The sequence below is a fragment of the Seriola lalandi genome, unplaced genomic scaffold (genome assembly GCF_002814215.2).
Source record: "Seriola lalandi dorsalis isolate HSWRI2012SDOR001 ecotype SW California unplaced genomic scaffold, Sedor1 jcf7180002052929, whole genome shotgun sequence".
In the NCBI taxonomy this organism is placed as follows: Eukaryota; Metazoa; Chordata; class Actinopteri; order Carangiformes; family Carangidae; genus Seriola; species Seriola lalandi.
In genome coordinates, this window is record NW_019523482.1 from 346,303 (window position 1) to 359,330 (window position 13,028).

General features: G+C 40.9%; 1 protein-coding gene across 2 annotated transcripts in view; it reads left to right on the forward strand.

Annotated features, from left to right (window-relative positions):
• Window positions 1-13,028, forward strand: part of il1rapl1a (interleukin 1 receptor accessory protein-like 1a) — a 157,734-nt gene that overhangs the window by 114,510 nt on the left and 30,196 nt on the right. The window lies entirely within an intron of this gene.

Genomic DNA, 13,028 nt, shown 5'->3' on the forward strand with positions numbered 1-13,028 from the left:
TCCCCGCATACTTTATGAGTCAAGGCACACTCGTCTGCTATGACAGCTGCTTCACTCAAAGATTTTGCCTTTCACTCACTCAGATAGAAAGCCATATGCTCAGAAAGAGTTTCTTTAAAGCTCCGACAAGATTACCGCACATAACTCACATAAAGTCGTCAGAGGCCAGCTGCCATCAACCAAAAAGAGTGGACAGCTCATGCCCAAACTCTACATAGTCTTTTTATCATATTTCTTTACACCCCTGAATTTATGACACAGGTACTAGTTCATATGCTTTTAAAACACCTTGAGATACTTTTCACTGTCTGTTACAGGATAAGCTTCTTGAGCCTTCCCAGTAGCCTTCCCAACAACAACCACAACACAAAAAAGTCTTCCCTTGTAGCAGCAGGATCTGTGTTTTAGCCACCCTTTCAAACAAGAAAAATGTATCTTTGCTGACATCAAAATTTGAAGAGCTGCCCCCACAAGGTTCCAAAACTAACTTTTGAGGGATCAGGGATCTTACTGAGAAGTCATATGTGAGTGTCAGTGCCCTTTACCACAGCGGATAAAACCCCCAATTGAATCAAGCTTTCCTTGAATACACCCAAAATACAGTCTTTATGTCCCTGACTCGGGATTTCGATTTCAAAATGCTCTGCCACTTGTAGCAACTGATCCTTAGCGGAGGCATGTAGCAGACTCTCACTCAGACATGATCACCGAAGCACCAGTAGCCAAACCACACTTACCGGTAACCCAGAAAGCACAACACCCAAAAAAATGTTCCTTGTCATGAAAACCCAAGGCTACAATGCAAACACTAGGCTAACCTGCCAATTAAAGACACTGACTACAAAAGTGTACCCCCAACCCAAAGTAACAGCCACAGTGTGGAACATCCACTCCCCTGGCTCTCTACCGAACCGCGAGAACTAGCCGACTGACTCAACCCTAGTCCTCATGCAAACACAGATGAGCCAAATTACTTGGCCACTCAACCGACATGCTGGCGACCCACCTGGACAGTCATGGAGGTGTATCCTCAGCAGAATTCTCTGGCCACACTAATGAACAAAAACAACAAACTAAAGTAGCAAACATCGAGTCAAATGGATGTCGTTTCTAATGCCTATCAGAAAAGGACATCCACTAACTATATATAAATCACACCAGATCAGATGCAAACACAAAGAAAAAACAGTTTCTCAGGCAGGTATCCACCAAGCTACTGGTATGGTCAAAACCTGAACCTCAATCCACACAAAACTGAAAACACTTAAACCACCCTTTCACAGTGTGTGGGACTCTCCCCAATGCTAATACTTGCTTTAGGCTACAGCTACAAAGATACACAGAAAACAATAACACAGTCACTATCTCCGTACTCACCACAGTAGACAATCCCTGAGGATTTACATAAACCCCTAGTGGTATACTAAGCACTAGCAGCTATCAAATACTATACCAGAGATCCTTTGATCCCAGACAAGCCCCCATTTGTTACAAACCTGGCACAGGACTTGTAACAAATGAGAGAGTCCACACACTAATGAAAGGTGAAAAAGGTATTTATTACACTAAACATAACAACTCATAATGAAATATGGGAATGTTAGGCATCAGTGATTGCAGTTTGGGTGGTAGAAGTAAAGGAAAATAACACAAAAGCAAACTAATCTAAAGTCAAGGTCATCTGGAAGGCGTTCTGGCTGCTCAGCAACAACAACAAAAAGGAAAAAAATACTTCCAGGACAGAAACCCTTTTATAGCCGTAGGCCACTCCCTCTCCAGGTACAGCTAACCAACCAATGTGTGAATCTCAATATGTAATTTGTAAGCGTGTATGGCTCTTACAAGACTTGACTTGATGTGAAAGGTGATGTTTTGCGTTTGTTTGTCTGTATGCTTTTTGAGATGGAAAACACCAGCTACTAATTTTGTTATTTCCTGTCAGATACATGAAGATTATGCATGCAGCTGTTCATGTGCTACTTAGAATATGTGTGGCGACGTGCGGTGACACAGTTAGTTTTTGTCAGCACTTTCCGCTTGGTGTGTCACATCCATGACATCTGCCCTCAACAGGGACAACAGATCTGCTTTGTCTCTCTCTGTCCTGAGCTCAACTTTATGCTTTCTGTCAGTGTGTGTATTCAGCTATGTCAGTCATGTGTTTGTGCATGCGTGTCTCTGTGTGTTTGCTGGTATTAACATAACCATTATTCAGGAGGTCTTGAGCAGTTGTGTTAAATCAGTCACAAATAAGAGTTTCTCCACCTTTTAAGCCAAGGGATGTCTTTAAAGAGAAATGATTTAGGTAATGGTAGCTTTTACCTTGTCTTGCTCTGATGCTCAGACTCACTGACAGGTAATCAAAGAGAAGGAGCGCCCCAGTCATCCCTGCATCACTTTGTATTTGATACAACAAGGGCAGACAGGAGCAAGAAGTAGACATAATGAGATCTGTCTCCTTTTCAGAGGTTTTCTGCTTCCAGAAACTGCCATTTCATCCTCTTCCTGCTCAGTCACAGCTGACTCTGTTTGGTCAGGGTGGCAACAACAAGGTCAGGGGATATCATCTAAAAGAACAACTTGACATACAGACTGCATACATAGAGCTACATGCAGTGAAAATTGAGTAATTGAGCCATTTGGCAGTTTGAGATGGATGGACAGTAATAAGAAGGGAAGGATGGAGAAGTGAGAAAAGAAAGAGAGGGCTAGAGAGAGAGGGAAGGGGGGGAGGGAGCTGGCACTGGAATGACATGCATGAACAGCAAAGCGAGCAGGGGAAAAGATGGCTTTGCCATTCACTTTGAAGCTTGCTCTACTTCTGTCTGTCTTACGTAACAGAAAAATGAAGAAAAACAAGTGCCAAAAAAACTAGGCAGGGTGGAGAAAGGAAAAAATAAGGCAAGACAGAACTTCCAAACTTCAGGGCTCTGATGTTTCCAACAGGCGAGTGGCTGTATCTGGACTCTGGAGTTAGACACCGAGCTGCACCAAGCTTTGGTGCTGAGTGAAGGGTAAAGGAGCAAGCAGAAAGACAGGGAGACAAGAAAGGAGGGTTGAGAGGAGGCGATCAGACAGGAAAAGATAAGGAGAAAGAGGAGAGAAACAGAGGAGGAGGGAAGATAAACAAAGGAGAGGAGAGGGACCACGCGGATCATTTGAACCCTAGAGAGCTATCTACAGTAGCTCTCTATCTTTCTCCGTGTTACATAAGCCATGACTTCATCCTCACTGGTGACAAGTATTTGGGGACTAGCTGAGGCCCCTCACACATGTCTGTTCTTCATTAACCAAAGAAGACCCCCCATCTGGAGGCCACGACTTCACCCAGCAGAGAGGAGCACCGTTGCACTTTAGCTAAGACCTATATTACTGTTGCCCTCTCTCTGCTGTACTGTTGATTTTTTTATGACAATCAATCTTCATGATGTCACCGTCGCCCACGGCAGTGAATGTTGCTATGGAGATCAGTAGATCTGCACCAAACTGCTGCCTTAGGGAGCGTGTATGCAAGCTTACGTCAGTGCACAACTCTCTAGTCTGTGTCTGTGCGCTGTTCATCTTTAATTGCCATCTGCAATCTACATCCTGAACACAGTCAGTATTTCAAGAAGCCCAGCGTGGGGTAAATAGTTGCGACTCATTTACAAGTGGGTTAATGGAGTTTCCCTATCTCTGTCTTTCTTGTTTCCCTTTCACTCCACCACGCCGTTTCTCTGTCAGTCTCGCTCTATCCCTCTCTGTAACTCCACAGGGCCGCCAAACGTTGCACAGTGCGTGGAAACATATACTGCAGAGCACAGTGACAGCAGAAGCAGTATAGAGGTGGTTTTGTGCTTATCTGCATAATTTCATGAATAAACACACAGTTTTAGGTGGATAATTATCTTCAATTTTGTCATTACCATAAACATTATTGAATTGACTATGAATGACTGCTGCTGACTCTATTCTCAAGAATAGCAGCCGTGCAACCCTGGGGTGATGCTTGAGGGAGAGTATAGTCGGCTGCAATCAGCTGTTGTTTTTGTTTGATATTGGTTGTTATTCTCAGTACTGCTCAGGACACTGCTTAGGATGAAAGTGAAATTGCAGTAAATTTGAAACAAAAAAACAGATCAACCTTTTTTTAACTGTAATTTATCCAGTGGAAGGATGTAAGAAACCCTCATTTCCTTTTAGCTATTTTAGCCTCTCCTTGCAATTTCTTCCCTCTTTTCTGCTCTTTTCTCCTCCCCTCTTCTTTCCTTCCTCCCTTAACTACTCTCTTCATCCCCTGAAATGTGTTATTAGTATTAAACAATGGAAGAATAGGCATTTTAAGTACCAGCTTTACTTTCCTTAATAACTACCCTCAATGGTAATAATTACCCCCTTTGAAACAAAAGAAAAAACCCTCCTTGGGTTACTGGTAATAAGCGTGCAGCTGGGATTGTGTGTGTTTTTCTGTTTGTGAGTGGGTGCGCTCTCTCTGTTGCATATATATAGTTGAGCACATGTCATTACAGATTGCAGACCTTTTCTCTTCAGTTTCAGCGTTTTGTGTTTTCCACTTTACTCACAGCTTGCATTTGTTTTATCGAGGCAAGTGACCAAAGCTAAACCAAAACAATCCATTCACAGCCCATTACACCAATTTGTTTTTTTCACTGTAATTTTTGATAATTCCTTAATATTGATTTGGAGGAGATTTCAAGGTTTCTGCTTAACATTGACAGTAATGGAATACGTGCATATGCTTGTGTGTGTGTGTTGCGAACTCGCCACACAGCACTAAATTTTCACCACGCAGTTTATGTCATCACTCTGCCCATTGTTGCTGATCTTGAAGTCGCCCCTCCATAGCGAGACTAAAATGAAAAGGGGGGACAAAAACCATGATTCCAAAAATGCATTTTAAGTTAAGCCAAGTTCCAAATCACGTGGGTATTTTGATCTCGGCAGTCGAGCGTGGGTTCATTCATGGTGTTGTATGTAAAACAACAAACATATATGTGATTGCTAGGATGTGTTTAACTGAACAGTGTAGGAAAACAAGAGAACCAGACAGCTTAAGCCTGACGTTAGTTTCATCTGAATGTTGGAATGTATGTCTTTACTATGGAGTTTGAGAGAGGAACATTAAGAAGGTTTTGTTTCATTGCCACTATAGAGAGAAAGAAAAATGACAGCAACGGAACAAACTTCTTCTCTCATACCTCAACTCTGCCAATCAATCCAACGTCATCACGAACAGTAAAGCAGCATGAGGCAAGGCATTACCGACTGACTCAATGCAAGGTGAAGTGGAAATTTTAAAATGACATTGACTTTTTTAAAAGATTTTCTAGGTATTTAGGCATTTTTGTCTTTATTTGCCAGCTGCCCGTGACAGGTGATAGACAGGAGAGATGGGGAGAGAGAAATGGGTTCAACATGTAACAAGTAGCAACTGGAGTTCTTGCTGTTATAGTATGCGACTTAACCACAAGGCCACTATGACACCACAAAGAAAGCGTTTCCTATCTGGTCATTACAGTCTGGCCAATCCCAATCCACTAAATAAGGTCAATGCTGGTGCCAATACCAATCCAGCAAATTCAGTAGCCAATCAACATATGTGAGTACGATATTAAAATCACAATCTATCCTTTAACTCCTTTAGTCCCTGCCATCCCTGTAGGCCAATAACACTGGCCACATGTCACAATAACACGTACTTACTGTCATTAATAACCACTTAACTTGTTAACTGGCTCATACTGAGCCAACATTGATCTTGGTGACTCAGTGTGTATGCAAGATTAGGAGTATGGATTGGTTTTGATAAAAGCCAGCTTTCACACTGCCTTGGCTTCTGCCTCTCTGTGCTCTTATCTCATTTTTATGTTTCAGGCTACAGACTGTGACAATGGGGGCAAGCTCCCTAATTATCTCTTAACCAAGATCTCTTTTATTTTTATTGCCTCTTTTCAACTAAATGAGGTACGTCCACAAAATCTACCAAACCAGTCACATTTTTGATAAGTTTCAGTTCTACCAATAACATCTACAGTCCTGTGCTTTGAAACCGGTTTTCTCTTTCTCAAACTTTCCCTCTCTCAGTTACATTTAGAGATTCATACAGCATCAGCAACCTCCATCCATACAGACTTGGACAGACATGCTTATTTAGCCTGTTTATCAAGGACCAGCCCCTTTTCATGATGCTTTTTTGCAAGTAGTTATCCAGCTGCTAAGCTGAAATGAATCATTGTTTCTTGTTAATTCTATCATGAAAAAAAGAACTAATTCCTTTTATGACTGGTCATAGGATACTGGAAAGCAGAGGCTGATAGCTGTGCTTGGCAGCACTGAATGCAGTGACTCAATTGAATATGTCAAATTAAACTGTTTTCAAACGTAAAACCTGACACAATTTGGCATTCAATCTCAATATTAGGCTGAATATAATTAGTATTACATGTGCATCAATCCTGCTAATAATGCAACTAGGGAACTGTTCTGTAACAGCTATGTCTGCAGCCTTATCTGAATTGTCTTTCTAACAGCATGTGTGTTTCAGGAGCACAGTGGAGAGATGCTTGTGCTGTTTGGTGCTTACAATTATGATGCCTGATTCAAACCAAAACAGAAAGTGCTCTATTTAGTATCCCGAGTAGACCCTTAGCCCAAGTGCTGCATCACACAGTGTTATGTAAGACAACTCTATAAACAGCTTTGATCGTGATAAGCTGTTACTGTCAGGGAGAGTTTAGAAACAGTGTCTTTAAGTGGGAGATTTTTGCTCATACATTAAAGTTACGTGCTATTCTGTACAATTAGGATACTGTCGTCAACAAAAAATCAACCCTGTCTCCTACAAATAATGTTTATAAACAACTAATTTGCAACGGCAAACTCATTTTGTAGGACACATAATTGTGACTGGATTAGGTTAATGTAATGAGGATATGCTATTTCAAGGTGCAAATATGTTGATACTGAGCATCCGATCGTCCAGTTTTCACTTACAGTGACCATGGCGTTATTAAACTTTTTTTTAGTGATGTTTAGACACCAACAGGGAAAGATTGTGATCTGGTTTCATACAGAAATAGTTCACAGTGACTTCAAACAAAGCATGTTTAGTTGAATTTAACCAAAACCGCCATCTTTCCCTTATTTAGACCAAAGTGCTTTTGTTGCCTAAACCTAACCACAGGCAGAACTGTTGGATTTGATCTCCAGTCTCTGGTGTGACAGTCGTGTGCTTGGTAGACCCAGCATCCACCTCAACCACCTTCTCAAGACTCAGCTGCCGTCGATAAATCTAACGCTTCATTTATTTTTATTTTTTTTAAAACATGTCCTCTGAATGTAATCCAGCCAGCACAGAGGAAATGTGATGTTTACTGTAAAGCATGTTACTTTGAACCTTGAGACTCTGGTTTGTGTCTCATATCCTATCAATGGTCAACTTTTAACCATGAAGGCAACACTTACAGAAGCAAGTAGTTTTAGTTGCCGAAATGTAACCAAATCCTAACCATGGCAGTGGCAGATAAGAAAGAGAATAGCTAAATAAATCATTTTGGAAGGAACTAATACATAAACTGTTTTGTTATTTAATTAGGAGAACTTTTTTGCCAGTTAGTGAATTTTAAGGCATTTCTCCAGGTCTAATGTTGACCATAAGACATCGTCACATACTGTACGTGAATCTACCTGGCCTGTCATCTCTCCTCTCTTACCCTCACCTCAAGTTCCTGTCATTGTCTATCTCAACACTCAGAGGAGGTGTTTTTAAATTCCTGCAGAGCTCTCACCATCTGTCCATCGCTGCCTGCTGGCACCAGAACCTGCCTGTTGTGTAGACTCTGCACGTCCAACGGCCGCCAGAGTTGTTTGAATTTGACTCTTCGCTTTAATCCTCCACATTTTTGTCTGTTGACATTGTATGGCATTATAGATTTATTATTTTTAGTTTTGGTTTCAAAAAAAAAAAAAAAATCTGCAAAATATCTGTGAACATGGGATTTAAAAGTACTGATTACAATGTTGGAACATTATTTGTTGTTTTTAGTTATTTACTTATTTTTTTACTTACAGATACAGGTGCATAGTTTGCAGCCCTGTTTGAAATAACCGTTGTAACCGAGTTTAATATAACTCCTTGCAAATCTTGTTGAAAATCAGTTGATACTTATCTGGTCATTTTTTTTAAAAACATATTAGTGTGTAAATCTGTAAAATCAAAGTTATAACCCTTGTATTTAGATATGAAAAGTATCATTTGAGTATTTCAACGTTCTTTGTCTCAAAGCCTTTTTCTACTTATGGACCCATTTGAAGTATCATGATATAAGCATGGTATTTTCTATATTTGGCTAGACAGACCGTAACTGGCAAGCTCACTCTACTGATTTACTTCTGTATTAATCTCCGTCTCTCTTCGTCTCGCTTCTTCTTACTTAAATTTTCTTCTACTCAGTGGCTTTTCTAATCGCATGCACTCCCCTATTAGAGATAACATGACCTTTTGCCTGTTGGCAGTTTCCTGTGTGACCTTTAAGAGTGAGGCAGACTGAGAACAGCTGTGGATCAAGTGGAGCATAATGTGGGGCTAAAGTGGGCTCCATTGCGAAGTTCAGCCAAAGAGGGCCATTACAACTCTTTGTCCTCAACTGGAAAATGAGAAAATGAATCACCTTTTACATATGTGCAAGTGTAGCCAAGTTTACAAAGACTCCTCTGACCTAATCGCTTATTCTCTTGAGTAGCGCAGGCCTCCAGATCACACCGTGTTTCACAAGTAATCTGTCGCTCTCACTCTGTCATGGTGCTCCTCTTCATCACAATCTTTGCTGCTCATTGGTTTGGGACTCTTGCCTATATGTTCTCCAACTCTATCACCCTTTCAGTTTATCTCTCTCTTTCTATCGCTCTCTCTCTCTCTCGCGCGCGATTCCCAGTCCCAGAGTAAATATGTGAAAACAAATTTTCACTGAAGCCAAAGTGGCAAGTAAGTAGTCCTCATACATACATTATTATTTACAACCCTCATCTGAGGCAGACATATCCGTACTGTTATTCACTGTGCTGCTGCAAAGTTCAGCAGTGAAATTAACTTGGATTTGTTTATCTCTATGTTTTCTTTTGTTACTTTCCCTTTGAGTATTAAAAATAAATTGTTTCATTCCCTCCATACACCTTGCTCCCTGGTGAGCGATATTTATATTGAAAGTAATTTAAGAGTAAGCATATTTTTTAATATGCTATAGGCCTGGCTTTATGACTATAGTTAATGTTCAGTGGCTGGTTAGTGAAAGCATTGATAATACAGCTTTTTTTTTTACCGTGTATATGGGCACTGCATCAGCTCTGCAGACCCTGTATCAGGCTCCCTCTTCCTTCATTTATGTGGCCGTTCAAACATAACTTTTCCATTACCCAGATTCCCCATGCTCTGCAGGTAGCTTGGCTTAAGTGCACACGCTGGTGAACACACTAGGAAGCACACACATGCATGCAAACAGGCACACACACTGCCATGCCTAATTTGAGAATAATTGTTGTCGTTTGATGGATTGTCTGTCGACCCATTTTCCTACACATCCTTCTCCACAGGATCCTTAGGCATTTCCATGTCAGGTCGTGTATATATACAGTAGTTGCTCTAGTGTGTTGTAGGACTGTCCCTGGAGTCTCCTCCCTGTTGTTGTGTGTGTAACACCTCAGACATGACAGTGAGGTGACATGACAGTGAGACAAGGCAAAACGTGGGGCAGCAAACTTAAACTACCATTATGTAATGTTACCTGACAAATTAAGGTTATAGTTCATATGCAAACTCATGCATGTTTTCATTAAAGTGATCGCTCAGCTTGTACTCACTGCAGAGGAGCAACCTGGATGTCCTGCCACAGATGAAGAAGTCTGCCCCCTAGCTGTAGCTGCTTGCTCTCTGTGATACTCTGTGAAAAGAAAGTAGTCCTGTCCTTTACTATTTAGCCATAAGATAATGTTAAAACACAATTTCAATTGATGAGACAGTTGATTAGCATTGTTTGTAGGGATCAGGAAAGAGATCCAGCCTCTACATGCTTGATGTGACAAAAGCAGTACAATCAGTGAATTTGAAGTTGGCAAAATTAAAGCCACATGACACCAGAACATTCCATATAAAGAAAAAAAAACAGTCCACATGAGACAGGTGATCTGTGCACACACTCAACTATCTGTGAAAAAAGGAAACAAATTACATATATTTCAGACGTTTAAAAGGACAACGAACGTTTAGATTTATAAACTTAGAATGCTAATGACACTAATACTCTTTTCTCTCCATATACTTTGACCTTGATCATGCTTACTTGACAGTCTCACCTCCAAAGATGCACACAGCTCCATCCTGCCTTCATCCGCATCCAGTAATTTAGTATCATAATCATTTTTATCTGTGGAGGCCATCAAGTGCATTTTGCCTGATTTTTTAACATACAGATATGCATGCTGTATATAGCATACATGCACATATGAACACATGCATATTTAAACATTTATACAATGAATACTCAAAGGGAAAGAAGATTTCCCAGTAGGGCGCTACAACATATACATTTCATTCTGATTGTTCCAGGTTTTCTGGAATGATGTGGTGGGAATGTTAGTGCAGTGCAGTGGAAAAGTACAGAATGCTAATGATATCCTACAGGAGAAGTTCCAGTCGTGCAGCGATAATCATTTCTACAGGATTAAGTCCTGACCCACATCAGCCCAGCATATTAGCATTCTGAGAGAGTACTGCAGCAAGATTCCACACAGACTAAATGCCTGCAGTTGATAGGATGGGGAAGAGGAAGGCAAATAAGAGTGGGAGACAGAGTGAGTGATAGAAGCAAAAAAGATTGAATAATGTGGAAAAGAAAGTCAGCTTTTGCTTTCACCATGAGTCAGGACCTGTGTGTTTGCTGTATGTGTTTTTTAAGATGAGCCCTGCTGCCAGCCTGTGTTTGGAGCCTCACACTATGGCTTCATTTGCATCTTAACCCCTGCATTGAACGAGAGCGGTATCTGTGAAGTTTCCTGCACCACAGTGACATTGGATGGCTTGATATGGAACTTCAGAGGAATTTTATTTAAACTTTATCGGTTTATTTTTTTTCTTCTTTTTATGAGTTTTTTTTTAGCCAGAGCGAGATCTATCAAACAATCACAAAATACAGACAAACAACCAGAGGTTTTAAGTTCTCCACGCCGCACACCAGAAGAGCCTCGAACCATTTTCATCCAACCAAGATGCTGCTTCATGGCACTTTATGCCTATTTTTTATTTTCAATTATGATACACCCTTTGATATTTGTTATAGTCCCAGGTTTCTTAGAACACCTCCAGCTTTCATATGTGTGATAGAAGATCTGATAGCAACATCAGTGCAGTAATTACAAAGTTTAGCTAACAGCTTTTTAGTGGGCCTCTGCCTTGAATCTTTAACTCAGATTTACATTTGTGGTGGGTGTGAGCTTGCAGCAGATGGTTTGTTGGAAATAATGGAAACGCTGAACCACTGGCCCACTCAAAGCTATTAAGGGAAAATTATATTTTTTTCACCCAGGGTTTTTTGGCCATCGTTCCTGTTAGTTGTGAAAACATGTAACTATCTAGCTGTTTTGATAAAGTCTTATAAATGGGCTAAAAACAGCTTCACGACAGCATCTACTGGTGTTAGTAACATGAGCCTTATATCCGTCCATTTAAGTACAAACTAATCTCCAATATCCTTAAGTCTCTTGTTCATGGTTGGCCTATGAGTCAGACACTTTGAGCCAAAAATCTGCTGCACCTGTGGAGAGTTGTACGACCTCTGAGCTCTAAAAACGATTTAAATCAAAACAATCTGGGAAGGAGAATCACTCTCTGATAGAATTGTTCACACCTCAAAGACAATTGCAACCTGTAACGAGGATTCACAAATAGGTGTCACGACACTGTGTGGAGCATCAGGGGCAAGTACAGGAACAGGTTTAGGTTAAAGGAACAACAACAGAGCAAGTAACAGGCAGGTTGGCAAGAACAGGAGTCCACAACATGAACAGCATGAAGAATAACACACAATCTGGCAGAGAGCAGGTGTAACTGACTGGTATGAATGCAGACTAGGAAAATAGGGTAACAGGTGTGTGAGTAGGCAGGTGAAGGTCAGGTGTTGGGGATTGGAGTGAAGGTCCAGGGGCGTCTGGTGGCTGGATAGAGAATGGCAGGGACTAGAAAATCCCAGAGAAATGCAGGAGCCTGAGGAAGTGAAAATAGGAGTGAAGGCAGAGACAACAAAAACAGGACCAAGGCAGGAATCATGACAAGTAGGCATTGTTTGGTTATAAAGGCTCACAACACAAAAAGTGTTGTCAATCTGTGATCTATCTGAATGGGAAAACATTCTTCCTGACCCTCCTCCCAATCTGGGTTGAACACGGAGTGGACGCTGCCTACACTTGCTTAACTGGGGTGGATATTAATTTAAATATATTGGTGTTTGAACATCATCTGACTTCCAGAAGACCGAAAGACAGAGAGAGAGGTGGAGACAGAAAGAGAGGACATGAGGAGGAAGAGGAAGCAGAAATGTAACAATATTTGGTAATTACAGTATTTTGTGTAATTCTTTGCTAATGATACCAGCCAGAGATTAGCCTGTGATAGCTGAAGGAGACCATGTGTGTTTTCTCTCTAGACAGGCACTAAGAGAAGTTTGTCTGACTGGCTGACACACAATGGAGGCTTTGGGATCCAATCACCTTGTATGCATGCTGAAAGAGATTTGATACTTGATACTCTCAGATCCATTGTGTCAATCCATGCGTCAGTTTATATGCGTCATGGATTTTAATTTGAATGAAATATAACAGCCATAGAACCTGCCTTTCTCCTCTCAAACCACTCAGTTAACAACTTTAATATAACATGAGCACATGGACCAGCTTGGAAATCGGGGTCTGCATTTTCTTTATAATAATCTCAGCTGTTTGCGCAGCTGGACATTGGTGCAGATCTTCACTCTTAATAGAAT